Source organism: Leopardus geoffroyi, chromosome D3 (assembly GCF_018350155.1).
Source record: "Leopardus geoffroyi isolate Oge1 chromosome D3, O.geoffroyi_Oge1_pat1.0, whole genome shotgun sequence".
NCBI classification, from domain to species: domain Eukaryota; kingdom Metazoa; phylum Chordata; class Mammalia; order Carnivora; family Felidae; genus Leopardus; species Leopardus geoffroyi.
The window spans coordinates 12,349,350-12,377,053 of record NC_059339.1 but is presented as its reverse complement, the minus strand read 5'-3'; the positions used below and the strand labels follow the sequence as shown (position 1 = coordinate 12,377,053).

Genomic DNA, 27,704 nt, shown 5'->3' with positions numbered 1-27,704 from the left:
TGAACCTCTTTCCACTTGGCAAAGGAGCCCGTGAAGCCATTCTTTTTTACTGTGAAGATTTCATAAGGGATGCATGGGAAGGGCACCAACCCCGGGTCCTGGCATGTAGTAACCTCCAGGGAAACCTGAATTCCTTTCTCCTCCCATCGGGAAAGGGCAGGGAGACAGCACTTTGCTCCTTCCTCCCTCACTTCCCTTGACCTTCAGAAGCCCAGAGAAGGTGGGAGAGCTCCTTTTGAAAGGGTCTCCTCTTTTGGAAGCCAACTTTGAACTTCTCAGCTATCACTTGGAGCCTGGGGTTCACCCGCTTCCATAAAAGAGGCAGAAAGGTGGGCGGAAAAGGGAGCTGCACAGATCATCACCGAGAGTTACTTGACGGGCTTGAAAACTTTCATTGCTGGTAATGGCCAACCTGTCGGGTGGTATTTTATTAACACTGATAGGTTTTTACGGGATTTTTCTCACGTTCCTCTCCGAGGGCCTCAGGAATGCATTAAATATTAACGTGTAGTGCTCTGGATTGTTCGGTTAAAGATGCCCTCCTGATGAGGTTTCCCGCAAGTTAGAGGCCCGGAGAAAGCAGGCAGCACAGGATAGGTGCATCCCGCCAGCCTTGGCAGAGGAGATAATAAAATAATAATAATCCCAAGGGTTTGCTGCGGGCTCACCACGGGCCCGGCGCTATGCTAAGCACTTTACATTTCTTAAATACACACAATAACCCTACAAAGAAGGTCCTATCAGCCTCCCTGTCCTGCAGAGGGGGGGAAACAGAGGCTTCTATTTCAAAGCTAGCAAGAATGAGAAAGAGCGGAACAATGTTAGCCAGGGTTCGGAGTCTGGCAGATGATGGCTCTTCCCCCCCCCCCCCATCCTCTTATTGGCTACAGGGCCTCAAGAAAGTTAGCAAACTTTTCACAGCCTCGGTTTCTTTTATTTTTTTTTTACGCATTGGGGCTTATCCCCGTTTCACAGGTAAGGAACATGAGGCTCGAGGTCACAGAGCTAACTAACCAATGGGGGGGCCGGAGCACTGGATGGTCTTGGATTTGGTCCAGTTAGTTATTCCTGCATCATGAGTAACTTTGAAGCGGAGTCGTCTGAAATAGCCGCTTCCTCGCGTACCCGATTTTACAGGTCAAGAGTTGGAGGATGGCTCAGCTGGGCAGTTTGCCTATGATCCACCCTCACTTAGCTGAGGACTTGCTTCCAAGATGGCTTTTTTAGTCACCTGGGCTTCTCCTTCTCTGTATGGCACCCCCCCCCAACCCCCGCCTCCAGGGCCTCTTTGGGTGTCCTGGGCTTGCTCCCAACATAGTCATGTGGAGTAGTCAGACGACTCGTATGGTCATTGGTTTGCCCCCAGAACAAGTCTTCCGAGAGACAGGAAGCGGGAAGCATATTCCATATTCTATTCCGCCATATTCTATTGGCCAAAGCAATCACAGACCACAGACCTCTCTTGCTTCACCTGGAGGAGGCATAGAGACCCCTCACAATGGAAAAAATGTCAAAGGATTTGTAGGCGTCTTTAATCCGTCTCATGATAACAACAAAGGATTTGTAGGCGTCTTTAATCCGTTTCATGATAACAACAAGCCAATAAATGGTAGCTTTTACTTAGGAAAAAAAAAAAAAAACATTAAATGAGGCAGCTAATACCCACCCACCTACCAGAGGATTTTGAGAGGAGTTCATGAATATGAAGGACAATGCCGAATATTTGGCAAAAAGCAGGCGCAAAGTAAAAAGTAAGCTCTCTCCCAGCCAGGGAGGGAGAATCATCCCAACTGTAGGGCTCCCAGATAAAATACGAGACATCGGGTAAACAATGAATATGGTGTTTTTGTAGAAGTATGTCCCATGCGATATTTGGGAGATACTTGTACTAAAAAGTTATGTGTTGTTTATCTAAAATTCAAATTTAATTGGATATCCTATTTTTTTTTTGTTTGTTTGCTTGATTTGGCAAATAAATGGAAAAGCTGAGACCAAAAAACTTCTGATGTCAGCTTTTGACCACAGAACCAAGAAAGATTGAATTTGAAAATCTGAGGGGCGCCTGGGTGGCTCTGTCGGTTGAGCGTCTAACTTTGGCTCAGGTCATGGTCTCACAGCTCGTGAGTTTGAGCCCCGCGTCGGGCTCTGTGCTGACAGCTCAGAGCCTGAAACCTGCTTCGGATTCTGTGTTTCCCTCTCTCTCTGCCCCGCCCCCCCTGCCATGCTCTGTCTCTCTCTCTCTCAAAAATAAATATTTTTTTAAAAAAATTTAAAAAAAAGAATTTGAAATTTGAATTGGATGCCATACATGTGCTGTCCACACTTCCAGCTCTCCTTCCTCTAGTCATGCCAAGAAAGAAGGAGAAGAGTAGGAAAGCAGAAATCTCAAGGCTTCTCAACCTTCCAACCATCTTAATCCCAATAGTAAGGGTAGGTGTCTGATATTTGGTACATTTATACAGTCATGGAACTCACTGGCAAGTCATGCAGCCCTGGAAAAGTGACTTAACTCAGTTTTCTCATCTGTAAAATGGGGGTGATAATAATAGAAGTTGTCTTTAGAGGGAGACAGAGAGCGTGAATGGGGGAGAAGGGCAGAGGGAGAGAAAGAAAATCCTCAGCAGGCTCCAGGCCCAGTGCGGATCTCGACGTGGGGCTCGATCCCATGACCCCCAGATCACGACCTGAGCCAAAATCGAAAGTCAGACGCTGAACCGACTGAGCCACCCAGGTGCCCCAGAATAATAATAGCAATTTAACCTAAAGGGATATTACGAGGGTAAAATGAGGAGGTAAAATTATAAAGTGCTTAGAACAGTCCTGATTCACAGTAATCATTCAATGTTGGCTTTTGTTAATATCAGTGGAGAGGCAGATATACAGACACACCAAACGCTGCACTCACTGAACCAGTTTAAGTGCTCGAAGACACTCATCGAGGGTCTGGAAGGCGTGGAAGACAGTCATCATGGGAAGAGCTTAATAAAAGTTACAGCTAAGTAGGGCGACGATGAATGAAGGGGAGTTGGCCGAACAAACAAGGCGAAAGGCTCCCATCCGTCGGCAAAAAGCAAAAGCAAGAAAGGAAAGAGCTCCAAGTAGTTCAATGCTGATGGGAGCCTGCATGTTCAATGCTGATAGGCGCAGAGTGGAGGCAGACGAGGCCAGAGAGAAAGCCCCTCAAAGCTTTGGACGCCACAGATGGTGATGCTCCTTTCTGGGACCCTAAAGTCTTGCATGGGGACCAAGTCCAAACTGTGGCAGTGGGGAAGGGGAAGGGAGGGTCAAGATTGAGACAGAGAGACTTTTATATTATTGTGGATGGCAAGACTCAGATTCAAGGCGGGAGGTGACACTACGCTCAAGAGAATAGCCAAGAGAGAAATTTCTGATATCGGGGGAGGAGAGGCTAGAGTTCCAGCTTCCAGCCGCGGCAAGAAACTTGACTTACACAATAAAACACTAGACGAATACATTATACACAAATGCCCCCTTCCCTCACAGCTTGGGTATGAAACCAATGCCTACAATTTGAAGAAATTGGATTTTCTCTTTCCCTGGGAATCTTTGGAGGGATGACCACCCTCCCACGTTGCTCCTTTGACTTTCCAGGTGAGGGTACTATGAGCTCATCCAAAGGGAAGCAGGAAGAAGTAGCCAAGAAAGTTGTAGCCTGTGGTTGTTGTCCTAGTGGTTCCAGATCTAAGGCTGAAAAGAAAATCCTAATAATTTAACCTATTACCATACAGAATCGAATAATAACTGCCGTGTAGTGAGCTATTGGTCTACGCCAAGTATTGAGTTAAAAGGTTTAAATGTATTCAGTTATTTTATTCCCACAGCAATCGTGTAAGGATTAGTAAAATCACAGCCATTTTGCAAATGAGGAACATGAGGGTTTGGCTTATCACCCAGTCACTCACCTAGTGAGCGGCAGAGACCCAGAGACGCAGGGATCTGTGGCCATAACGTCTATGCTCTGAACTACTGCGCCAGAATTCAACATTTCTCAAATGGCAAGCCTTCATGCACACCACCTGTACTCTGATTTTCTTAATAAGATTATTTTTAACTAAGTGCATTTTAACTCACTCTGAATCATAACATTAAAAACATCCAGAAATCCATAAACATTAACACAGAGTACAACCGTTCAAATAAGTACCGTTTCCACAATACTGCGCATCGAGCACAAGAAGACAGCACAGAAGAGTAGTTACTGCGGGAATCGTTTGTATGAAGTTCAAGATCAGACCACCTAGTCTGTAGCGATAGAAATCAGAACAGTGGTTTGCCTTTGGGAAGCAGGGTGAATGAATAGGATAGAACGGGGCAATGGCAATGATCTACATTTTGATTGGTATGTTAGTTATGTGGGCGTACACATTAGTCAAAACTCATCAAACTGTGTGCTTAACATCTGTGAATGTTATTGGAAATAATTATACTTCCATTTTTTAAAAAGAGGCCTCGGGGCGCCCGGGTGGCTCAGTCGGTCGAGCGTCCGACTTCCGCTCAGGTCGCGATCTCACGACTCATGGATTCACGGGTTCCAGTCCTGCGTCGGGCTCCGTGCTGACAGCTCAGAGCCTGGAACCTGCTTCGGATTCTGTGTCTCCCTCTCTCTCTGCTTCTCCCCTGCTTGCACTCTGTCTCTGTCTCTCAAAAAATAAGTAAATGTTAAAAAGAAAAAATTGGCATTATCTTCAAATGAGGTTCAACACAGACTCCCATTGATGCGCTGACCTTCATGTAACCTTGAACGGGTGTGTCTTTTCTAAGCATTTGCTCTACATGAGGTCTGATTATTTTGTATATAGCAAGATTGTTTTGCGTTACACTCTCATGTAAATATTCTCATTTTTTAGGTGTAAACATTTAAAATACACCATACTTCCTGTTAAAAAGACATGTTTTGCTAGAACGAGTTCTAGACTACCACTCAGAAGCTGTGTAGCCTTAGATAAGCCGTTAACTTTCCTTTGTCTCAGTTCCATTGTTCATAAAATGTGTGGGTGACGATGAATACATCCCAGATTGGAATGGTGTCCAGGTACAAAGGTAGGTGATGGTAGGAGTGCCTTCTAGATACAGAAAGAATATAGGAACATGATTGATGTTATAACATACAAAGTGCCTTCCTTTCTTTTTTATTTAATTTTGAGAGAGAGGGAGAGGGAGAGAGAGTCTTTTTTTATTTTATTTTCAGAGAGACAGAGAGAGAGCAAGCGAGCAGGGGAGGGGCAGAGAGAGAGAGAGGGAGACAGAGAATCCCAAGCAGGCTCCGAGCTGTCAGCACAGAGCCCGATGCGGGGCTCGATCCCACGAACTGTGAGATCGATCATGACCTGAGCCGAAATCAAGAGCCAGATGCTGAACCGACTGAGCCACCCAGGCACCCCTCACAGTGCCTTCCTTTCTTAAGAGCAAACAATCTGATTAACTGAAACCTACGACCATTCATTCATTCATCCATTCAACTAATACTTGTTGACTGAGTACTCTATGTCAGGCACTATTCTAGGTGGAAAGTTCACTGCATCATCAGTGAGGGTAAACTGATTTTCAGGTGTGGAAAATGCTGAGCACAGAGTCTGTGCTCCATAGCGTGTGGTTATGATCATTACTAGTAATCATAACTAGTTTCGTCTGTTTTGTTTGTTTAGGAATGAAACAAAATATCAAAGACAATTCGTTCCACTTCATTTTCCCCACCCATGAATCTCTGATATTTTCCTTTTCCTTAAACCTTCAGTCTACATGTGGAATCAGAGCCATAGACCTTCTGAGGCTGAGTCACCATTTTTAACATTTATTCAAATAGATGCTTCACAAATATTTATTAAGTCCCTACTATGTCGCAGACACTGTGCTAGCTGCTGGGGATACAGCCATGCCAGGGCATAATTAATTACGTAGTTTTGTGGAACTAATGACTTCCTAAACGGAATCGTGTGGGGCACAATGGAAAACAAAAACATTACTGAGATACTCAAGTCACCCTGAACTGGGAAAGTTTGGGAACCTCTGGTCCAGAAAAAAGAGCCTATTCAAAGCCAGAGGCAAACCCATGAATTAATCCGGAGAGAATTAGGAGGGCAAACGTGACTTTGCACTTCTCTGGAGTGTAGGGAAGAAAAGAAACACAAAAACACAAAACAAAGCAGGGATGCTGGTCCATTAAAAAAAAAAAAAAAATCCGCTTGAGCTTTGTTGATGCAAAGCTCTTTATCTGAGGAGCTCAAAGAGCTTTATTACAGGTAAATATCCTTGTCTCCAGCTGCTAATAGAAGAGGCCAGGCCTAGGGAGATTAGGGGAGAATGCCTATTTAAGGTCACATAACAGTCAGTGACAAAGTGGAGACTCACAGAGTGGTCTGTAATGGGATTTGTCTGCTGTCTATTGTATCAGCCTAAGACGCTGGGCGTGTGAGGCTAGGCTGCAAAGCTGGACCCTGCAGGAGACAGGGCATCTGAGAATCTCAGTGCTACTGTGTTAGGGACCTTTGGGGGTCACGGAGTATGGCCCCTTTTGTTTTCCAGAGCCCACACTGAGGCTCTGAGAGGGCCAGGGGCTGGCCCAACTCTGCAGAGCCTGTCTGTGGCAGTGCCCGAAGGAGAAGGCTCCTAGCTTCCCCCTCATTCTCTCTTGGAGTTTTCCTGGCTCAAGTGATTTGTCTAGGAAAACCGATTAAGGAAATTCAATTTCTCTAAAGCTGGCTCGATAGGACTTGAGTTGGATCAAAGCGGGTGTGGAAGGAATTAGAAAGGATTGGTGAATGGGGAAGACCGCAGACTCGGGGGCAGAACCTTGGCACTGTTGAGGAATAGTGTGGGACCTCAAGCAAGTGACCCCCAGCCTTGGCACCTCTGTGATCTGGAAGAAACACCAAGGGGACTGGGTTCCTTAATCCCTAAAACACTCTAGCCGTGGTGTAATCCACTTCTTGGCTGTAAGACACCCAGACCTCTGTTTTCCATTCTGCAAAATGGGCATACCCACAGCGTCCACCTTGTGGATGTGCAGTGAGTCATAAAGACCCTCCATTTTTAGAGCTGCAATCTTGGAACTGCTCAGTGTTAGTGATTCTTCTACTAGAAGTAACCACAGGAGAAGTTTCCTCCAGTAGTCCAACTTGAAATATTTGTGATGGGTGGACCCATCTTCTATAGCTTGCCATTCCCATGTAATTTCTTCTAAATCCACACCAGTGTTCAAGCTTTGGATCCAACTAGAGTTGCCGATAAACTACAGAACACCCAGTGAACCCTGAATTTCAGATACACAAAAATTTAACTGGCTTAGTATAAGGATATCCCAAATATGACATGGGATATACTTGCACTAAAATTTGTGTCATTGTTGATCGGCATTTACATTTACCTAGCATCTTGTACTTTTGTTTGCTAAATCTGGAAACCGGAGCACCAAGCCAGGTTTGTGTCTCAGATTTTAGTTTGGGGAAAGTGTCCTGTCTTTCATGCTCCATCTGGTGAGTTTAAGGCAGGCGGGATTTAATTTGTGGCTTTGAATTTCTTCACATAGTAAGAATGGAAGCAATAGCTTCCCCTCGGAACTCAGCTGTCCTGTGGCTCAGTTTCCCGAATTTTACTAGCACGGTGGATCGGAACAAAGGAAGGCGGGAGTTTGCAACACACCTGATTATTTTGGTTTATAGGCATGATGTTTGAGCCTTGGTTCCAGACATTGCTGGCGAGAGAACCCAGATAAAGAGCATCAAAGATGTGATGCCGGAACTACCTGAAAATTGAAAGGGCATCAGAATTCATACTGATAAGAGAGATAAAGAGGAGATCTGCAGATGTTTAAATTCCGAGGGATAAATCTAAGTCGTTGGGTCTGGAAGGCATCCTGGGTGCTGAAACCCTTCTACCTCAGTGTATTGTTCTGTTAAATGGGGTATAGTATGACCTGAAGGCTTCATCCTTATCTACCCACATCTCTCATTAACCTTTAAAATACAGGTCTCTAGGCTGGGAGTTAAAATCACTGTCTTCTGGTTCTGCAACATAGGGGGCAAATGATCCCTTTTCGCTAGGATTATACCCAGGTTAGCCACCTGCAGAGAATTTTCTGGAAGTGCCCCAAAGTCACATGGTTTGTTGGCACATGTGGCTTATTGAACAAGGCACCACGACTTCCTGGGAAAGTCACTTGCTCCCCATCCAAGCCCAGAATCTGATTGTATTTACCCAACTCTCCCTACTGTCTTTCATTTTAGAGAAGATGAGACTGACATTCTGAGGGGGGCTGCAATATATACCCAAGGCAGACAGTATTATACCCATATAGCAGATGGGGAAATAGAGAGGCCGAGAGGGTTAGTGGGAAAATCTCCTCTCTGAGCCTCAGTTTCCTCATCTGTAGAAGGGGCTAACTCGATCCCCTTTGCAAGGCTGTTCTTGGCCGTCAGATGAGATGCTACATAGATAGCCCTGGGTGCAGCGCTTAACGAATTTAATTAACAGTAACTAGTGTAGTACATGTAAGAGATCGATATAACTAGGTAGGCATATGACCCATAACTTTCTGAGATCTTTTTAAAAACTAACCCTTAAAGAGTCTATCCCATAAAATAAAATAAACTGAAACTGTCATGTACTATTTATTTGAACCAATGTACTATGCACCGGCTTGTGGGGTAGATGGGGATGTGTATACATACATATGCATATATATGCAATATTGTCATTTGTCCTCTTGGGTACATTGAATAAATTTCGTATCTTAAATCCACGTATGGTTAAACACATTGGATCTGCTGAGTGTATTATGCAGGTGAAATGAAAGGCAGTGTGCTGATGAACTGTGGGTTCATTCCTTTGGCCTCTCTCACTCTTCCACCATTACCGAGCCCAATTGGGCATCAAACAGTTATGGTTACTGATCCTTGGTGATTCTTGCCTCCCCCCGACTCCCCACGCTGTCCCTTCTACCGTTGCTTGTCCCAGCCTCCCCCTTCTTGGCGATCGGAACCTGTTTTCCCAGCTTGACCCCTGCGGGCTTTCCTATGCCTCTCTGTCCGGTTTTGTCTTTATCTTCCCTCATGCACTCATGCCAAAGATAAAAGGACTTCATCAGGGTTCAGGAAGCCAGGGAAAGGTAAGCGGCTTGGCTTCAGCACCTGACACGTAGTAGGTGCTCTGCACACGTTTGCTGAATGAAGCAGTGCATGTAAAGAGCGTGACAAGACACCTGCTACGATCACTGCCCTCAGTCTCCCTCTTCAGGAAGACCCTTAAGGCCAAGACGGAGACTTATCCATCCCTGATTCTCCACCGTCTACACTCGTGCCTGTCGTTCAAAGGGCCATCAACCCACTAGGGAATGGATGGATGTTGGGTGCATTCTGGGGACCAGAATTTCTTCCTTCTATGGCTCATTGTCTTAGGCCTCGGCATCTTTGTCTTGGACCCTTGTCTCGAGCTGCCTAGGTGTGCTGAGTTGGGGTCGGATAAACGTGCGATCTTAATGAATATTTAAGTGCTTCTGCTCTCTCTTTTGTAATTTGAGGGGATTCCTTTTTATCTTCTTCTTCCAGGAAGTCAAGGGCGAGAAGCCTTGAATATGCGTTGGACTAGATGAATTTTGTGAAATATTAATTAGCACTATACAAACATCTGGGATTAGCAATCTACCAAGAAGCTAGCTCCCTTGGTTCCAGACTTCCTGGAATAGCAAAGAAGCCCCCCACCCGAAGCTTATGGATTTAGAAGACCCCCTTCTGACTCCAGAGTGAGCTAGAAACTTTTCCATATAACAGAATAATGATCTTGGAGCCACATATTCATGGCATCTGTAGTTAAAGAACATTCTCTTTTAGCTCAGTCATACCCCCTAATAAGAATGACCACTGGCAAGACTGGGCTGCAATCAACCCATTTGTGGGATGAGAAAACTGAGGCCTGAGTATATAAAGTGCTTCATTTTCTTTTTCTTATTTTTTAAAAGAATTGTTTAACGTTTATTCATTTTTGAGAGACAGAGACAGAGTGTGAGTGGAAGAGGCACAGAGAGAAGGAGAGACACAGAATCGGAAGCAGGCTCCAGGCTCTGAGCTGTCAGCACAGCGCCCGACGTGGGGCTCCAACGCACCAACCGTGAGATCGCGACCCAAGCTGGAGTCAGACCCTTAACCGACTGAGCCACCCAGGTGCCCCCTAAAGTGCCTCTTTTTCTAAGAGTCTCCTTCCTGGATCAAGATCAGAAGAGACAGAAAATCGTATCATAATAATGTTATGACCGATGGACCTATTGCCACCAATAAGACACCGGACACTCTTCTCTTCAGGCATGAACTCCTATCGTCCTCACAACAACTAAAGGAGGGTTGGGCTAGGAGTTGCAGATGGAGGAACCAAGGGCAGGGAGATGAGGCAATTTGACTAAGGTAGGATCGGTCACAGCAAGGATTCCAACTCAGGTGTGCCCAACTCTAGAACAGCATGTTTGAGCCCTTCTGTGTTCTGAGTGATGGCGGCTGGGCTCGCGGGGGTCTTTTACTTGAATCCGCGGACCCCCAACAAGCCCAGGGATGGACTTCGGAGGCTCTGTGAGCCCTTTGAAATCGCACTCACTAATTTCCCTGTTTGTGTGCATTTTTTGTTTGTTTGTTTGTTTGTTTGTTTTGAGGGAGAGTCCTCAGTAGATTATCAAGGGGGTCTGTGACGTGCAGATTAGGAACCGAGAGCAGGACAGAATTGGCACCCGGGGAGAAGAAGCATTTGCGAACATCAGAACCACCCAGATGGTCCACCCAATTCATACTCTGCCACCAGATAGAGTTCTTTTCATTTTCGAAATCCGGTCCCTGCCTCTTAGCAATTTCTTCTGGATGAAACTGAATAAGTCAAGGAGCCATTGGAAGCTGTATTAAGCAAGGCCAGTGGGGCCCAGCATTCCTCAGGCCTGGAAGAGCTGGAATTGCCCAGCTTGCCCCAGGATCAAAGAGACGAGGCAACCCCTTCATCACCAGGTTTCCACATCAGCACTGTTGAGGGCAGGAAGATGTCAAGGGGGAAAGCTTTCTTTGAAGTGTCAAGATAAGAATCATCTCCACCTCCCTTCAGTGTGAAAGTCATTCCCCTAGGAGCCAGGGGAGGGTGTGAGGCATTCGGCTGTCTGTACGAAAGCTGGGAGGAACTTATCAACTGAGGCAGACACCTTCCTGACTCCAGACTGTGTCTGGACCCGGCCTACAATCTCCAGCGAACATCAGCCCTCACAAACATATGAAACGTGGAGCTGTGTTAACCACTTTTCCAATGCTATCCCACCTAGAGCTGTACCTGCACGGGCTTTACTGCTGAATCGTTGACTACAGACAGCCTAGCACTCAGGGGGACCAGTGAGAGCTTGCACCTTGGGCCGGGTGAGCTGGGGTAAGTTACTTAACCTCTCTGAACCTCGGGTTCAATGGGAGTTACAATAAGAGCCCCTCTCTCTAGGGTTAATTGGAGAACTAAATGAGACGATCCAAAGTAACCATTTCCTTTTGCAGTAGCTGGTGCAGAGGCACGTTGAAAAAATTTTAGTTAGTATGTTTCTTTACTGTCTGGCTCAAGACCGCTGATCTAGGTGGGCTTCAGAGTCCAAATATCTGATTATACAAGACTTGCCCACAAATATTTTGCCCAGTATTTTAAGTGCTTTGAGTTGAAGGATAAGACCTCATTTATCTTACTCTTTCAATATGGCCGGCAGGATGCAGTAGGTCAGAGCAGACGTCCAGCATTTAAAGCCTGGCTTCACAATCTAACGACCGTGAACATTAGGAAGTTATTTGGCTTCCCTGTGACCTGGCTTCCTGATCTGTGAAATGGGGACATTTGATGGACGGTCATTATTTGGGTTGAATGAATTCTCATATTAGCAATTAGGACGGTGGTTGGTATCTCACAAGCGCTCCGTAAGCGTTGCTTTCAATGTGTGCCTCCCCCTTCCGCTGGCTCCCATCGATAACCAAGAGCTGTTGGCTAAATGGAATTTATTGAAAACCTTAAGTGTCCCCCACATGGGGTTCTAGGCTTCCAAAGCATCTATTGGCCTTGCTCCTAGGATGCTTAAATTTTAACTGAAGAATTAATATATCCTCATCAAGTCGCTCATTCAAGGAATTTGAGGTCCAAATCCAGGCTAGGTGGTTAGTCCTTCTATTACATAGAGAGCTTTGCGCTCTGACCTTCATACGGGTTCCTTTCTCTGCCCCGAACACCCTGGGACACCACCACTGCCCTTCCTTTACAGCCTGCTAACATTTTCAATTCCTTTAGGTGTCAGCTTAAATGTCACCTCTCCTTGGAAGCCATCCTTGACTCTGGATTAAGTTAGATCCCTCTATCTTATGCCCCCCACACCCTACTTTTTCTACCCTGTTTTGAATGACAGAGTTAATCTCTGACTTCAACATTCTCCAGATCCATAAAGGGAAGCTCCATATTTGCCCTTCTTTTCCCATATCCCCAGTATCAAATGCAGTGCCAGGCACCCCCAAGTACTCCAAAAATATTGTGGACAGATGAATAAAAGGGAATTTCTGTGTGTGGATTTCCCCTGTTGGAAGGTATTATATTCTCACAGCATCTCGATGGTAAATGGCACCTCCATCTTGCAAAGTGTAGCAACAGTGAGTGATGCCACGTTTAGAGCTTACAAAGCCCTAGTTGCCTTTCAGATGGAGAAACTGGGTCTGAAGAGGTATAGCCATTCATCCAACTGCACTTAACGGGCAGAGGGGGGACAAGAACTCTGAGAATCTTCCAAAAGACAAAAAAAAGTTGAATTCTCTCACTAAAGTCAACTACTCATGTAGCGTGGAATAATTAGGACTCCCCTACTGGAGACAGAGGACATCGAGGTAGTGAATTGTTAGAGGCAGGCCCTGGGCTTTAGCAAGAAAAAACTTAAAACACGGGCTACAAAAAAATACGGGCTCAAATCCTGTGGATCCTAAGATAACCGCAATGTCTTCATTTTTAAGCGGGTGACATGATCATTTCTTTTAGGAATTTTGTATTTTATACGCACGAACGCATGCGTTGTAGAATAAAGAACTTGGCTGACCTCTCTCCCTGATTCCTGAGTGGTGGACTCTAAATCTTTGGAATTTCCTGAGTCAGAGGAATGTCTTTGTAATTCATGAGCCCCTTGGATCACACCTGAATTTATGCTAAGAGTTGAGGTGACTCAGGATGGGGACCGGTCAACCGGAAAGACCCACCGCGTGATTAGAGGGTTGCCTCACCTGGTATAAGAGGAGGGCAGCCGGAGACTGAGCTCGGACACGTGTCCAGTGATTCAATCATTCATGCCTATGTAATGAAACCCCAATAAAGACTCTGGACACCAAAGCTTGGTGGAAGTTTCTGTTTGGTGAACAAAGTGATATCCAATGAGGGTGATGCACCCCGCTTCCAAGGGGAGAGGCCATCAAAGTTCTGCCTTTGGAATCCTCTCCAGCTTCCCCCCCCCCCCCCAGGTCTCTTTGTTCGGCTGCTCTTGATCTGTACCCTTTATAAGAAAAATGCCATCAGGCGTATAGCACTTTCTTAGCTACAGCACTCTGCCAATCATTCTTATGAATTATCAAATATGAAGAAGGCATGGGAACCATCCCTTACTTTCAGCCAGCTTGTCAGAAGTGTGGGTGGCCTGGGGATCCCCAAGTTTGTGGCTGGCAACTGAAGGGAGGACAGCCCTGTTGGGGAATGCACCTTCCACTCGTGGGGTCTGCACTAACTCAAAGTGGTTAGCATCAGAATTACATCAGCACAGCAGCAGATGGGGTGCCCATAAGAGACTGTGGCCACAGTGGTTTTGCCCTTGTGGCCTGTCTTCCCCCATTTCCCTCCTCTCATGGTCTCAGAACCCCTCTTCTCTGCTGGCCACCCATTTCATGGGGTTTGGTCAGGGTTGACAATCTTCTCTCCCCATCACCACATTAGTGGGCACTTAACCGAGACCAAAGTATTCAAACTCTTCCTGGTCTTTTCTCCAAGAAAGAGGGTGGCTCTCAGCTGAAGAATGTGAACTGAGAGCCTCCACTGGCCACCAAGTAGGCCATATGGAGGGAGTCTGTCTCAGGGTCAGAGAGGACAGCCTAACGAATCCAGGAGTCCTGGGTCAAGTGGTACTTTGGGGCAGTTTCCAGTTATATGAACCAATAAATTCACCTCTGCCATTTCTTTCTTTCTTTCTTTCTTTCTTTCTTTCTTTCTTTCTTTCTCTTTCCTGCTGAAAGTAATTGGACTTGGGTTTCTATCAGCTCCAAACAGGATTCCTGACTGTTACGGTATCTGACATCATGACTTCCATATAGTAAATATTCACCCATGGTAGGCGTATTTCTAAAATGTGAAAAATTGGCTAAAAATCCCCAAATTTCCCTTTTTTATTTATAGCCCACAACCACCCACACTGCTCCCCTCAGTGAATGACAGTGTAGATGACCAAAGATTCTTCTCTCTGTGTCTGTTGAGAAGTGGCATCGAATTCCTCCACGCTGGAATTTCCCCGCTGGCCCTACTGATTTGTCTGACTGGCAGAAAGTGGTGAAAGGGATATTCTGGGATGGCTTAGACTCCATCTTAGGAATCCTTGAGTTGCTGCCCAGCTTCTGTTCCTGCTGTGGAGGGAGTCTGATTGCCCTGAGACTTCTGTGCTGGGTGGGGATGGGGGGACACACAGAAGCTTTGAGGTAACATGAAGAGACAGTAACGCCCAACCAGCCCCTAGATGGTCCAGCCCGCCAGTAGAGAGACCCCGGGCAATGTGTGACACAAAGGCAAGTCATCCCCACCGAATCCCGCCCCAAACACAAGCTCATAGGCAGACTCGCGAGCCCCCGGGTTTTAGGGTGGTTGGCTATGCGCAACAGATAAGTGGAACAGACGGTAGTAACAGTTCACCTTTCCTCAGTGGCTCCCAGATGCCAGGTGCTTAAGAGGCGCCATCTTGCTGATTCATCAAGAATCCCAAGAAGTATTCCTGTTATCCCCACTTGAGGCAGGAGGAAACCAAGAATCAGAGAGATGACGTCACATGCACCAGGTCACACGGCTAGGAAGTAATAGAATCAGGACCTCAGCCTCTCGGATCCTTAGCCACCACACTCTGTTGTCCCTTGATTATGCTGAGAAAAACAGCAGGTTAACCCCCTTCTGACATTTGGTCCAAACCACAGAGTTTCTGTCTTAAACAGACCCCTGGCAGGACCCAGCCTACTCCAAAGGGGAGAATTTATTCATAACCCTGTGGACAAAGTTAAGAGCAACTCACTAGGCACCCATGGTCCAGAACACTCTGGAAAATCAGGAAAATGCCATCTGCCCCTCTTAAGCCTGCAAGGTCGTCAGCACTTGGCAAGAACTGAAGCATCAGGGAGAGCTACAATAGGACATGTGGCTTTTCTTACAGCAAAGCAGCCACTTCAAGCCTGCCCCTTGGAACAGAGGAGCCGGAGGAAGAAATACCCCAGCCTCTCTCCCCTCCCTCCTTCCCAGCTGGTGCCTCCCATTGGCTAAACCCACATAGAAACCCCAGGGTAAGGGAGCACACTGAGGCAGCCCGTGCTGGCCAGTTCCTTGGGCACAGAGCAGAAAGGAGGAGGGTACAGAGTGGACCCCCGGCAAACAGCACAGCCCCAGCTGGTCATGGTTTCCCTCTTTCCCACACTTGGTACAGGTGGAAATTAGACCTTCCCAAACGCTGATGAAAATACATGAGCTATATTGTCCTCTTGGGGGTTACGGAGTAACTAAACCCCACACTCAACTCCATCGGCTTCTGTCACCTTCCTAGAGCTCATTTCCAAAAGGAAATAACACCTGCCCCAAATCTCCACCTGCCACGGCCACCTCTCTGAACCCCCAGCTGCCAGGGGCTGACAGTAAGTCACAGAAGCATATTGATTTCTCAAGGGAAAGATGAGCAAAGTGAATACAGAACTCCTCCGTGCAAGGATGAAAAACCTTGTCCAGGAAGGAAAATGAGGTAAGCTGGAAAGGGGGCAGGGGAGGCTGGGATAAAGCCTTGCAGCCACAGGCTTTTCCGAGGCAAGGAAGAGATCTAAAGAATGTTCTCTATACTGAATACAGTCTATAGTCAATGAAAGAACTTCTGGGCTTTGCATGTGACTTCATTATATGCTTTTTGATTTCCTGGGTAGCAGACGGCTATTAATTAGTTTTTGTTCAGGTTAATCCAGCTTTTCATTCACGGACTTATTTTCTCCCACTAAGAGTTTAAATTTAAATGTCACCAACAACAAAAAAAATTTTTTTAAAATGTCACTAACAACCTGGGTAATTTAGGGTCCAAACCCTCAACGGTCAGGGAATTACAACTAATGAATAATATGTTCAGCTGATTTAATTCTAGAAGCAGCTTATTAACATATCAAAAGACTTTAAAAAGTGCACCCTCTTTGACCCTAAAATTTCCTGTCTAGCACATGGCTTTTTTTGTTTTTGCCCTAAAGAAATGATTATGGATGTGCACCGATATGCAGTTCAAAAGGTGCTCGCTGAATTATTGCTTCGGTTAGCAAAGACTGGGAACGAATCTAAGATTTAATGACAAAAAACGATCACGGCACTGCTAATAATAAGAGCCATAACAATGATCGTGTTCAACATTGAGTGTTTCCCATGTGCCTGGACACTATTTTAGGCACTCTGCCTGTATTAGCTCATTTCATCCCCACAACAACCCTGTGAGGTTGGTAGCCTCAGTTGGCCCACTTTAGAGGTAAGAAAACTGAGGCACGAAGAGATTAGACAACTACCCGAAGTTGCACAGCTTGTGAGCACGGAGCCAGGGAAGTTCATGCTCAACGTGTGCCAGGCCCGGGGCAAGAGAAAACACAGGAGGCCTACAGGCTATTGGAAAAGTTACAAATCTAGCTAATCAACCGTCAAGTCTTGGGTTTTCTATCCTCAAGTCTGGACAAATAGGTGAGGCCACGTCTGAGTGTCGAATCCTTAGGCTCCTTGGAGTTCTGTGGCTGGGTGTGGTGGCACGGGATGGACACAGCCGGCCACCTGCTCCCTTTCTCCTCCCACCCCTGGCTCCAACCCACGCTGTTGAGAGGCCACCTGCCCACGTGTGTGGACAGGCCGGCCAGCACATCCAAGCTTTACCCAAGACCCCTCCATCAGAGACAGAGATGGCGTGAGTGGGAGGGGGGCAGAGAGAGAGGGAGCGAGACAGAATCCCAGGCAGGCTCCGTGCTGCCAGCGCAGAGCCCAACATGGGGCTCAAACTCACAAAACTGCGAGATCGTGACCTGAGCAGAAACCAAGAATCGGATGCTTAACGGACTGAGCCACCCAGGCGCGCCCCAAGACCCCTCCGTCTTAGACAGGGGCCCCTGACATCCTTCAGATCTATGGATCCGGATATGGATATGGATTCCACACACTGGAAGCATAGTTGTTCCTCAGGAGGCCACGCCCAGATAAAAACAAGCACAGGCTCTAGACGATTCGGGGTTGCCAGGGCAAGAGATTCGGAGACCCCAGGTACAGGAGTGTGGTTTGGAAGGGGATGTGGGTTCTGCAAAAGTGCATCTCCTCACTGCATAGACTACTCAACCACCCCCTGGGAGGGCTGGCGGTGCGGGGGGGGGGGGGGGGGGGGGGGAGGACCAGCACAGGATCCTCTCGAGTGTGGGGCCAGAGTATGCATTTCCTTTACATAAGTGGAACCATGATGTTAGAGCCAGCATTTGGGCCCCAGTAACCTACATCCAGAGCCTGTCCACTTAACTAACGTGCCCCTCAAGATGAGATTCTCGAGGGGCGCCTGGGTGGCGCAGTCGGTTAAGCGTCCGACTTCAGCCAGGTCACGATCTCGCGGTCCGTGAGTTCGAGCCCCGCGTCGGGCTCTGGGCTGATGGCTCAGAGCCTGGAGCCTGTTTCCGATTCTGTGTCTCCCTCTCTCTCTGCCCCTCCCCCGTTCATGCTCTGTCTCTCTCTGTCCCAAAAATAAATAAACGTTGAAAAAAAAAATTTAATAAAAAAAAAAACTTGTTTTAAAAAAAGATGAGATTCTCGAAATAAATTGTAGTACATCCATAAAGGTATATATTATTCCACCATTAAAAAAAAAGGATATATGGGGCATCTGGCTGGCTCAGTGGGTTGTGTCTGACCCTTGATATCAGCTCAGAACAGGATCTCGCTGTTGGTGACGCTGAATCCCGCATCGGGCTCCGTGCTGGCCACAGAGCCTGCTTGGGATCCTCTCTCTCCCTCTCTCTCTGACCCTCCCCCGTTCATGCTCTGTCTCTCTCTCTCTCAAAAATAAATAAATGTTAAAAAAAAAAAAAAAGAGTCTATTAACGCAATTTTCCAACCATATCTGCTCGCTTTGTGTCTCTGTGTCACCTTTTGGTCATTCCCGCAATATTTCAGACGTTTTTCTCATCATCACATTTGTCGTGGTGATCTGTGATCAGTGATTACAACTTACTGAAAGCTCAGATGATGGTTAGCATTTTTCACCAATAAAGTATTTTTTAAATTAAGGTGTGTACATTGTTTTTTAGGTGTAACGCTATGGCACACATGACTGCCTACAGGGTGGCGTAAACGCAACTTTTAAAAAAATGTCTTTTTCATGTTTATTTTTGAGAGACAGAGGCGGGAGGGGCAGAGGGGGGAGGGGCGGGGGGGGGGTGGTGGGAAGACACAGAATCCCAAGCGGGCTCCAGGCTCCGAGCGCGTCGTGGGGCTCGAACCCACCAACCACGAGATCATGACTTAAGCTGAAGCCCTACGCTCAACCAACTAACGGAGACGCCCAGGCGCCCCTAAACCAAAAACCAAAAAATTCATTTGGCTCCTTTTATTGCAATACATTATTACAGATCACAATATCCCCGATGGGCAAGCACTCCTTGCCCACCAGATTACAAGAGACCATACCGGACCCTGTAGGAAACACCAAGATAAAAGAAGTAACACTGCGAGAGGCGGAATTTAGTGCACCGTCCGCGGGGCAAACGCGCTTCCCGTCCACACAGGGAAACTACATTTTCCAGCTTCCCTTGCAGCTAGGTTGGAGTCACATGACTGAGTTTTGGCCAATGGGAAGTTAGCAGGAGTCATGGAAGCCATTCCCCCATCCGGCCCCCCCCCCCCCAAACGTTTTCCCTGTGACTCTCTGGTCCTCTCTTCTGTTTTGATCTCAGAGGCCACATATTCCAGAAGGCAGGCCTACGAAATGGTGGAGCCCTGCCTGAACCTGCGTCATCACTGAATGAACAGAATGACCAACACCCCGGTTTGCCTTGGGATGCTGGAGTTCCGGGTCTCAGGACTGTCAGCAAGTAATTTTTTTTTTTAAGTTTTTATTTATTTATTTATTTTGAGAAAGAGAGAGAGAGAGAGAGAGAGAGAGAATGCACATGCTTAAGTGGGGGGAGAGGCAGGGAGAGAGGGAGAGGATCTGTGCCATCAGCACAGAGCCTGCCACGGGCCTGATCCCACCAACCCGGGATCAGGACGTAACCAAAATCAGGAGTTACGAGGCTCCACTGACGGAGCCAACCAGGGGCCCCGGGGCAGAGCTGTTTACACCACCAAATACAACAGTCCTGGGGGAAGTGCAACGAGCTGGTCACTTACATGAGTCAAGAATAAAGTTGTATGCTGTTCACCCTCATAGCACAGATCTTTTTTTTTTTTTTATGCTTATTCATTTATTTTGAGAGAGACGGAAACAGCACGAGTGGGGGAGGGACAGAGAGCAAAGAGGGAGAGAATCCCAAGCAGGCTTCAAGCCGCCAGTGCAGAGCCTGAGGCAGGGCTCAAACCCGCGAAGCCCCGGATCGTGACCTGAGCCAAAATGGAGGCGGACGCTTAACCGACCCAGCCACCCAGGTGCCCCATATCACAGATCTTTAGCCTGATACAGCAGTAAAGCCGAGTCCTTCCCAACTACGCTAACAGGAAACACTCGGGACTTAAAGGCTGAGTGTTCCAGGCGAATGCTTAGTTCCAGTACAAGGAACTATGCACCCTTGTGCCCTGTGACGCTTCCCTCTAATTCCCTGGACAGTGGTTCTCCGATCCGTCCAAGAGAGACGACAACACAACCTACCCCCCCCACCCCGCCCCGTGGCATTGTGACAAGTAATATGTAGTTGTGTCAAACTCTTTGCAGCTATAAATCACTGTGCAAAGTGCATTTGTATCGTGATTATGGTGACTGTCTACTACGTGGCTTGGATTCAATGCCAGGGATGAATTGATGAGCAAGACGGAGCTTCTGTCCCCCAAGATGGAAAAGTATGTAGATATAGATGAGGAATGGTAAGAGGGAGAGATGGACAAATTACTAGTTAATTACTAGTTAACTACCAGTTAAAACTACTAGTTGATGTAGGTAACTACGTTAAAACTACTAGTTAATGTAGGTAACTACTAGTTAAAACTAGTAGTTAAAGTAGATAACTAGTTAAAAACTACTAGTTAATGTGGGTAACTACTAGTTATTGTGGGTAACTACTAGTTATTATGGGTAACTACTAGTTAAAACTACTAGATATTGTAGGTTTGGGTTTTTTTTTAATTTTTTAAAAATGTTTATTTATTTTTGACAGAGAGAGAGAGAGAGAGACAGAGCATGAAAGGGGGAGGGGCAGAGAGGGAGACACAGAATCCGAAGCAGGCTCCAGGCTCCGAGCTGTCAGCCCAGAGCCCCGCGCGGGGCTCGAACTCACAGAGGGTGAGATCATGACCTGAGCCGAAGTCGGGCCCTCAACCGACTGAGCCACCCAGGCGCCCCAATGTAGGTTTGTTTCTTGGTGTTTCTCATGGTTTCGGCGACCTAACATCACCTGAAAAATTTACCTTTGTTTCGAGGATTCCCCACATGATAAGCCCCTTCTGAAGACAGAAGCTAGACTCATTTTCCAGCCTCCCTTGCAGCTAGAGATTTGGCCCATGTTCTACCAAACACTCCCAACATAAAAAAAAAAAAAAAAAAAAAAAAAAAAGCAGGCTTGCATAAAAGCCATCATTTTGTGAGGATGGAAGTGAAAATGTCCCACATTTCAGGCAAGGAGAGCTTTTGATATCTGGCTCCCAGTTTCCCCAGTAAGAACCATAGGGTTGAGAACAGTAGAGTGAGAACTGGGACGTGAGCATGAGCTGTAGTATCGGTAGCCAGAGAGGATTTGCAAGTTTCGCTGGGGCATCGTAGTGTGGTCTGGATGTTATCCTTGGTTACCTATGCTACAGGTTTGACCCTCTGGCCCTCCTGGAGATGCTGTGAGTCACGTAGTATCTTTTAACAAACGTATATTCCGCTGAGACCAGCTAGATTGGTCTCAATCGTTCACAAGCAACAACAGCAATTAGAAAGATGCATAGATAGCTAGGTGGACAGGTCTTTTACCCCTCTGGCAGATAACAATGAACCCTAAACAAAATATTGGGAAGAAAAGCTACCTGAAGGCACTGAAGAGTGACTGACTGTGGAAAGAAAGGAACTGCCTTCGGTGACCGTCCTGTTCCCATTGCTTCTAGCCTGGGAGCAGTCACTGACCTGCACCAACCCAAGAAAAGGAAAACCCAGGGAGGAAGTGCCCTCCACTGTGTGTATCACCTCTGCCCAGATGGGTAGCGGACCCCAGAACACGCAGGAGAAGATCCCAAGCACCCGAGCGAAGGCTTTTAGCTGCTGCCTCCCAAAGGTGGAGAGGCCGGCAGACCGGTAGAACGGAACAGACTTCCGAGTTTGCACAAGATGGCATTGACGAGGTCCAGGAGGCCGTCCAAAATCCCTCAAGAGACGAATGAGCAGTTGGACCTAAAATAAGCCTTTCTCCCTTCACTTGTTTCCACAAACACCTGCTGGGCTCCTCGTAGGTGCCAATCATGCTGAATGCTGGGGATGCAATTATGAACCCAGTTCTGCTCCCTCGTGAACACATATTCGTGGAGCCCCTCCTGCTCCCCCGCGGTGTCAGCTCCTTTACTGGACTGGAGTATAGCACCACACATGAGGGGAAGAATCTTCCCTTCGTGGAGCCCCTATGTTTGCAGGAAAGGCAGCTAGGACACGAATAGGTCCACCATTAATTCACGAATACCTATGGGGATGCATGTTATGAAGAGGTTCAGGAGAAGGAACGAGCCAGCGCACAGGTCTGCCAGGAATCCCCGGGGAGCTGGAAGTGTTGTTGCATTGTGTTAGTGCTCGAACGGAGACAATTGTGCTGAACACATTTTGGCCCTCTTACTCCTTAGCAGTCCTCCAAAGGCCCTAGAGCTTTTACATTTGTGCCTTTCACACATTCCTTTGTATTAGGGGTTTTTTTTTTTTCCTTACAGAAGAAAAAGCACAGCATCAGGAAACACACACACACACACACACACACACCCTTTATTCTTCCAATGATTACATAACTCTGAGAAATCCTTCCAAGACTTGCCGTGAAACTCGACCAAACCTATAAACTTCTTGAAGCTTAGTTGGCAAAGAAGCCTATGCCAACAGAACATAAAACCCTTCGTGGCTGGGTGTTCCAGCAGTCTGAATTCATATAAAAACGTCTGGGCCCCTGAAGCCTGCTCAACAGAAGCTTCGAGCTTAGACATCAGCTCTCCCGAACAATTACAACTTGGAAATTCTCACTGGAAAAGTGGGCTCATCGTGGGGAGGGGAGATGGGGAATTATGCCGACAGGGACCCGGGGAGAAGGGCCGGGAAAAGAGGTGTAAACTCCAGTCGTGAGGATTGCTCGGGGGAGAGAGGGATTATTTGAAGGAAATTGCACCGGAAAATGGAACCTCGTGTAGGCGGCTGATGGTAAAATCAGTTTTTTCGTGTGGGCAAAGCAGCTGGACCCAAGAGGCAGAAGGAGTGTGAAAACCCAAGAGTCTCTGAGTCAGAGACTGCCAGGCATCTTGGGTGGTAGGCCAGGGGCATGTGGTATAAACACCAGAGGGGAAAGAGAAAGGAAGTTTGGGGAAGGGAGAGAGAAGCCTAGCACGAAGGCACACCCAAGGACACGTTTCCCCTTTGTCGCCTGTCAGTGGGGCCCTGGGTCTTCGGCTGCCCATAGCTGACCCTTCCTTTCAGCCTCACGAAATTCTGAGGATAGTGGGAAGTCACCGTGGGAACAAAACAGGGGAATGTCCTTCCAGAAACCAAAAAACGATGACACATCGCCTACCCCTTCCTCCAACGCAAGTGGTGTCGATGGCACCATCCGATGGGGAGGATGGTGGGCAGAAAGCTACCAATTTGCTTCGAGACCCTCTGGCTTTCGCACGACCAGAACACAAAGCAGAAGCGAGGCTGTTGGTCAGAGATACAACCAGAGAGAACTTACAAGATTAAAGAAGGTGAAGGCTAGAATTCCATATGGAGACCCAGAAGCCACCGGAGATTCACGAAGAGCCTCTGTGTAGTTTCAGACTCCCGGGATCTACTGCCCCGTACCCAGACCTGCCTGCTGAAATGTGTGAACGTCATGGGCTAGCGTGGTCAGCCTGTGATCAAAACGCTGGAGCCTGGACCCTCGGCTCTTCCCTCTGGGGCCTCACCGGCTCTGTCAAACACTGAGGAGCACTGGTCCGGTAGAAGGCACTGGAAAAGTAGACCCTAGGCCTGCCCCACGGGGGCTTCTGTCTAGTTGGGAAGAAAAGCAATGAACATAGGGAGAGGCTGGCAGGAGTGGCTTATTTTTTTCCTTCCAACTTGAGACAAACCTCAGTACGTGTTTAGGCTGAGTGTAGAAAGGAGGGTAATAGGTTTCTCGTTTTGTTGTTTTTTAGGTAACTTTGCAATAAGTTGAATAGCCGACAACAGCAACAAATAGCTAACATAAAAGCATAGGGCAGCGTTTATAGTGCCCTACCATTTATATTTGAAAAGGAGGGATGAGCGCGCGTTTACCTATTTCCTTGTATGTGCATAAGACATTTCTAGAAGGATAGGTAAGAAACCAGCATTAACAGATTGGCTCAGAGGACAGGGGAACAGGAGGAGGGGAGGGTTGGACGCCAGGGTTGAGAGACTTTCCATTCTGTTCCCTTTTGCGCCTTGTGATTTTTCAACCACGTGAAGGCTTTCCCCATTGAAAAGAAAGTAGTTTTTAAAATTCTCAATAGTTGCCAAGGCCTACTGCGTGCCAGGCAGAGCGCCCGAGACCTCAGTTTCCTTGTCTACGAAATGGGAATAACGATGGTAAAGAAGGGGGAGGAGGAAGAGGAGGAAGAAGGGAAGAAAATGATGATGGCGATGACGACGACGACGACAAGGACGATGACGACAAGGAAGGAAGAGGGGGAGTGAAGGAGAGGCAAACAGTATCAATGGACTGTTGTGGGGATTCAATGAGTCAATGTGTATAAAGTGCTCAGCACAGGGTGTGACACAAGTCATGGTGACACCCGAGGCAATGGTTGGTAGGAGTAATATTCATATTCGTAGTATTGGTAACATTAGGAAGGAGAGACTCAGAGGGATTACTTCTGCCGTGGACGATGGGGGGAATGCGTGATGGGGACGAGGCATGTGAGCTGGCACTTAATAGATGGAAGGCTGGGTCAGATCCTCCAGAAGACAGCCATCCGGCAGCACTGCCCAGGCAAAGGCTTGGAGCTTTGTTGGTGCTGCTGAATGCTTGGCTTTGGTCCACAGAGCGAAGCGGTTAATCAGGTGGGAGGGGACGCGAGGGAAGAGAGGGGACTTGATCTGGAAATGCCAGATCATGGGGCACCTTGGAGGCTGTGCTGATGTTTTCTTGCCTCTCTGTCTCTCGCTCTTAACACCTGGTCATCTTGTCAAATCAAATCTGTCCCCACTTTGGCGGAGTGTGCCCGACACACGGAAACTCACTCACTCTGCAGACAGCAGATAGGGTGCTTTTAAGGACAAGAATCCTGTCATATTTCTTCTTTTTGTCTTTAATAATAACTTGTGAGATAAGTAAATATCGTTGCTGCTTGTGCGGCTGTTCATCAAGCGTTCTATGTTCATCAAAGGTATCCCGATGGATGAGTGGTAGCTTGAGGTCCTCTGTGTTCCCTTTGTTTTGTTTGCTTGGGGTCTTTTTTTTTTTTTTTTTTTTTTCTTTGTCTTGGGGGAAGCGATACCTTTGACTAGGATCTGCCTTAAGACACTGGGTTATAAGAAAAATTGAATGTGGAACATATTATGTTGAGATAACATTTTATTATGGGTGTTTATTGCTCTGGCAGTAAATTAAGGAACCCTTAGCTGGCTTGCATGTACTTAAAGAATAGTTACCGAATGTTTCAGGGATTCAACGCAAAACATAAATTTCCTATTGCCCTCTCCAAGCATTTAAATTGAGCTGACTGAGAGTATCTTGAGATCCTAAAGTATCCTTTCTGTAAATGTCTCTTGATCTATAGGATCCTGACATGGTGATGACTAAGAATGAAACAATAAGAAGTTGAATTACATTGTACAAGACTCGAATGTCACGGAGAATACCTGATTTCACATTTTCATCATCACAAAAGGCTGGTTTCCCCAGCGTCTGATCTTACGTGTGGTATATATTAACATTCTGAATGTCTTAAATTTAAGAGGTGAAAAAAATACTAATATTATCTACTTTCTTTTTTTTAATTTTTTTTAATGTTTATTCATTTTTGAGAGAGACAGAGACAGAGCATGAGTGGGGGAGGGGCAGAGAGAGAGGGAGACGCAGAATCCGAAGCAGGCTCCAGGCTCCGAGCTGTCAGCACAGTGCCCGACGCGGGGCTCGAACTCATGAGCTGTGAGATCATGACCTGAGCCGAAGTCGGATGCTCAACCGACTGAGCCACCCAGGCGCCCAAATATTATCTACTTTCTTTATTGATGTTCCCTGTGAAGTTTTTTTTCCCCCAGATTGTTTTTCTTTTTAAGAAGGATCTTTCTGCTTGATGACAGCAGTAACGATGGTGGTGAGAGAGATGATAATGACCATGAGAACGTTTGAAGACATACCCGTGAACACTCACAGGTCTTTCAAGCCTGGGTTCAAACCTTACATCTTCCGTTTACCAGCTGCCGACCTTGAGCAAGTGAGCTAATGTGGTCTGTTTTCTTGTCATAAATTAAAAATAACCCTGGGAATGCAAGCTGGTGCAGCCACTCTGGAAAACAGCACGGAGGTTCCTCAAAAAACTAAAAATACAACTATCCTACGACTCAGCAAGTGCACTACTAGGCACTTAGACAAGGGATACAGGGGTGCTGTTTCGAAGGGACACGTGCACCCCCACGTTTATAGCAGCACTATCAACAATAGCCAACGTATGGAAAGAGCCCAAATGTCCATCAATGGATGAATGGATAAAGATGTGGTATCTATATACAACGGAGTATTACTCGGCAATCAAAAAGAATGAAATCTTGCCATTTGCAACTACGTGGATGGAACTAGAGGGTATTATGCTAAGTGAAATTAGTCAGTCAGAGAAAGACAAAAACCATATGACTTCACTCATAGGAGGACTTTAAGAGACAAAACAGATGAACATAAGGGAAGGGAAACAAAAATAATGTAAAAACAGGGAGGGGGACAAAACAGAAGAGACTCCTAAATATGGAGAACAAACAGAGGGTTACTGGAGGGGTTGTGGGAGGGGGGATGGGCTAAATAGATGAGGGGCACTAAGGAACTTACTCCTGAAATCATTGTTGCACTATAGGCTAACTAATTTGGATGTAAATTCAAAAAAATAAATACATAAAAGAAGTTAAAAATAAAAAATAAGAACGCTTCGTGCTTCTTAATGTTCTCGCAGGGATGACAAAGAGGCGGGTTCTTTTGATCAACTCCTACTCCTGAGTGGAGACTTCCTGGAGAATTATCTTTTCACCAGGGAAGCACTCAGACATCAATTAGTGATGTCTGCCCTGGGCACAAGAGGGAGAAATGGCCTTCCAAAGGCCCCAGCTCTCCTAAATGCAGCTTAGAGAAAGGCAATTCTGAAAAAGTAAATGATTCACATGTTATTAACCCAAAAGCAGTAACGATTTCCACATGGACTTCCCTAGAGTGGTTTCTCTTCAAATAATATACACTTTTATACTTATATACACATACATATAGACATATATATACACATGTATATGCATTTAAAGGCATATCTGTATCTGTCATCTAGCTACCTATCCTGTCTATCTATCTTTCCACCAATCATCTATCCATTGAGAGAGAAAGAGGTTGCAAAGCAAACTACAGCAAACAAGATAGATTTACATAGAACCACAGTTCCAAATCCTTGGTTAGCACCTATTTGCACAGCAGGCAGGGTCCACATGCTGCTGGTGTCCAGCCTCCTGTCCTCAAGGAGGCACTCTACACCTTTTGGTCATGGTCCTGCAGCTCAGTGGACCTCCCTCTCCCTCTCTCAGACTAGGCTATTCTGGCACACAAACCTTTGGCCGGGAAGGGAGAAATTTTTTTTTGCCAAGTGGAGAACTTGAGGGATGCTTCTTTCTTGTCTGACTTGTTTCTTTGGTGTTTAGAGATGGTTAATTCTAAGCAAAATGTAGCTCCTTGCGAGAAGAAGTTGTTAAAAGTGTGTGTGTAAATATAAATGTGTGTGTATACGTACATTTAATATATATTTCAAAAGGTCTTTTTGGACATCAAATGACTCTTGCAAAACAACATGTTGATGAGTTAAGTGTAAATGAATCA

At 46.5% G+C, this 27,704-nt stretch overlaps 2 long non-coding RNA genes across 2 annotated transcripts in view; one reads left to right on the top strand and one right to left on the bottom strand.

Annotated features, from left to right (window-relative positions):
• Positions 1-27,704, bottom strand: part of LOC123587651 — a 221,188-nt gene that overhangs the window by 12,360 nt on the left and 181,124 nt on the right. The gene's annotated exons all lie outside the window — the stretch shown is intronic.
• On the top strand, positions 10,807-25,686 carry LOC123587648. Its single transcript, XR_006707443.1, has 4 exons — positions 10,807-11,403; positions 15,821-16,012; positions 19,215-19,352; positions 25,417-25,686. It is a non-coding gene; the product is annotated as an uncharacterized LOC123587648 (long non-coding RNA).